The 2,331-nt window shown below is 31.5% G+C and overlaps 1 long non-coding RNA gene across 1 annotated transcript; it reads left to right on the top strand.

Annotated features, from left to right (window-relative positions):
* The first annotated feature begins 65 nt into the window (after positions 1-65).
* On the top strand, positions 66-1,779 carry LOC116852676. Its single transcript, XR_004379813.1, has 5 exons — positions 66-274; positions 419-847; positions 978-1,094; positions 1,265-1,426; positions 1,539-1,779. It is a non-coding gene; the product is annotated as an uncharacterized LOC116852676 (long non-coding RNA).
* The last annotated feature ends 552 nt before the right edge of the window (positions 1,780-2,331 follow it).

The raw sequence follows: 2,331 nt of genomic DNA, 5'->3' as shown, positions 1-2,331 counted from the left end.
GAACGAAAACCTCTAGACGATATAATTTTAATTTCTGTACATTAGTAACACTGTTTAAATAGTGAGTCTGTTAGTTTGCGAAACCTTTTTGACAGGTATGGAAGAGTGTAAACAAGAAATATCGAAGAATTGTAATTCTTTATAAATATTAATGTAAAAAACATAATGGAGCAAAAATAAAATTATATTAAAATGACGCAAATAAGTGGAAACGTGGAGTGCATGGAGATAAACGAAATAAAAAAATAATTTTTACGAATATGTGAATATAAATGTATTTATAAATTAATAGATTATTATTATATACAATTGTATAATTTTAATGTTTCAGTTTTGATACATTAAAATTATACAATTGTATATAATATCATTATATCATTCATGATATCATTCATGTTTGTGGCATAATTCTTTGCAGTAAAATCATTTTGGCAACATCGTTAAATATGGAATGAAGTCTGTGCAAGATTAAAGACAAGTTTACACAAGTTTACACAAGGAAAATAGCAGAATAAATAAATGGATAATAAACAAATATCAGATAAGTAGTTAAAATTTATATATATATATATATGTATACATATAATAAAAGTATATTATCTACATATTGTCTGACTGTGAATATTGTTGGACCGATTCTTTCCTTTAATTCATTTTCTTGTTTCAGCTTCGCAGCAAACCATGTGCTTGCAGAACGTTTATAGTCAGAGAACAATCTCCTGCAGGATAAAATTGCCAAAGTGTGAGCCTTGATGTACATCATTCATGCATCATAGTTCTTTGCACCAGAATCAATTGTCACATGTGGAATAAAGTCTATACAACATAAAACAAGGAACACAAAGAAGTAAATGGATAATAAAAGAACATATATCAGATAAATAACTTATATTTACACAAAAAAATATTAAGTATCTATGTGAAAAATTGCACATGTCGGGTTGATTGTTGCTTTGTAATGAATTTTGTTATTTTAGCCTCCCAGTTAACCATGTGCTGGTCAAAAACACTTGAAATTATATCTAACATGGAATATAAGAGTATATCTGTTACCAGCAGTGCAGCGACAGATTGATGTAACAAACCAAGAGCAGGTTCGTGAAATATATTTTCCAATGTTTCTTTCATTGATGCCTTCGACAGGCCTTCTCGGTGTTCATTACCCGTTGATTTTGGTTTCTTTCAACAAATAGGATATGTTACCTATATTCGCATATGTCACAATTTTATTATTGTGATTTGAGATTTATTATTGTGATTTCAGAAATGGAGAACGTTTCTCAAACATCGAGGATCAATCCTGTAGCATTACTTTAGCAAGATGAAAAATCATATATTGGAAATTGAAAATGCAACAGCCGTGACAAATCAAGGAGTAACAAATATATAAATATATAAACACTAAGAAATATCAAAAGAAGAATAGGTACTATAAATATGTTTATAAATTTATTTCTCTTTTTCCTATTAATTCGGATAACGAATGTTGCATGAATGATGTACATCAAGGCTCATACTTTGGCAATTTTATCCTGCAGGAGATTGTTCTCTGACTATAAACGTTCTGCAAGCACATGGTTTGCTGCGAAGCTGAAACAAGAAAATGAATTAAAGGAAAGAATCGGTCTAATAATATCCGCAGTCACAGACAATATGTAGATAATTAATCTTTTATTATATGTATACATACCCAGTAAGCAATCTGCGCGCAGACTGACGTCAGACTGTCGACAGGATCTGTCGAATCCGAGCAGGATCTGTCGACAGATCCATAGACATCTGCGTCCCCAATCTGCCGCCAGACTGTTGACAGGGTCTGCGAACAGACTCTGACTACAGATTGCGCGTAGAGTCTGTCGACAGACTCTGACGGCAGATTGGCGGCAGATTGCGCGCAGATCCTGTCGTTTCGTAGGTTCTTCAATTAAATTTTTTCAAATTTTTTATAATTACTCATAGAATAAGCGCTTTCTCATAAATACTCATAAAATACTATGAAAAAAAAAGTTTTTCTATATTATTTTTTGATAATTTTTAAGATTTTCTCTGGTGAGATTCGAACTTGAACTGAAGACATGTTTTGGATAATCGTCCGTCGCCTTAGACACCACGCCAATTCCTCACTTGATAAAAAGCACTTTATATTGATCACTTAAAGTTTAAAGAAGAAAAATCTTATAGTTTGTTTGCCTTTTAAACCGCAAAATATAGACGAACCGTTTAGCGTATAAATAATGTAAGAGAGACCGGCACGATAATTCGAAATTAATTTTCTACCAAGGACTGTATAGAAAATTACTGCAATAAAACAGCAGATAATGACATTTTTCC

Source organism: Odontomachus brunneus, unplaced genomic scaffold, assembly GCF_010583005.1.
Source record: "Odontomachus brunneus isolate Ranch 3 - 2012 unplaced genomic scaffold, Obru_v1 Obru_scaffold_248, whole genome shotgun sequence".
Taxonomy (NCBI): domain Eukaryota; kingdom Metazoa; phylum Arthropoda; class Insecta; order Hymenoptera; family Formicidae; genus Odontomachus; species Odontomachus brunneus.
This window is presented reverse-complemented; position numbering and strand designations above follow the sequence as displayed.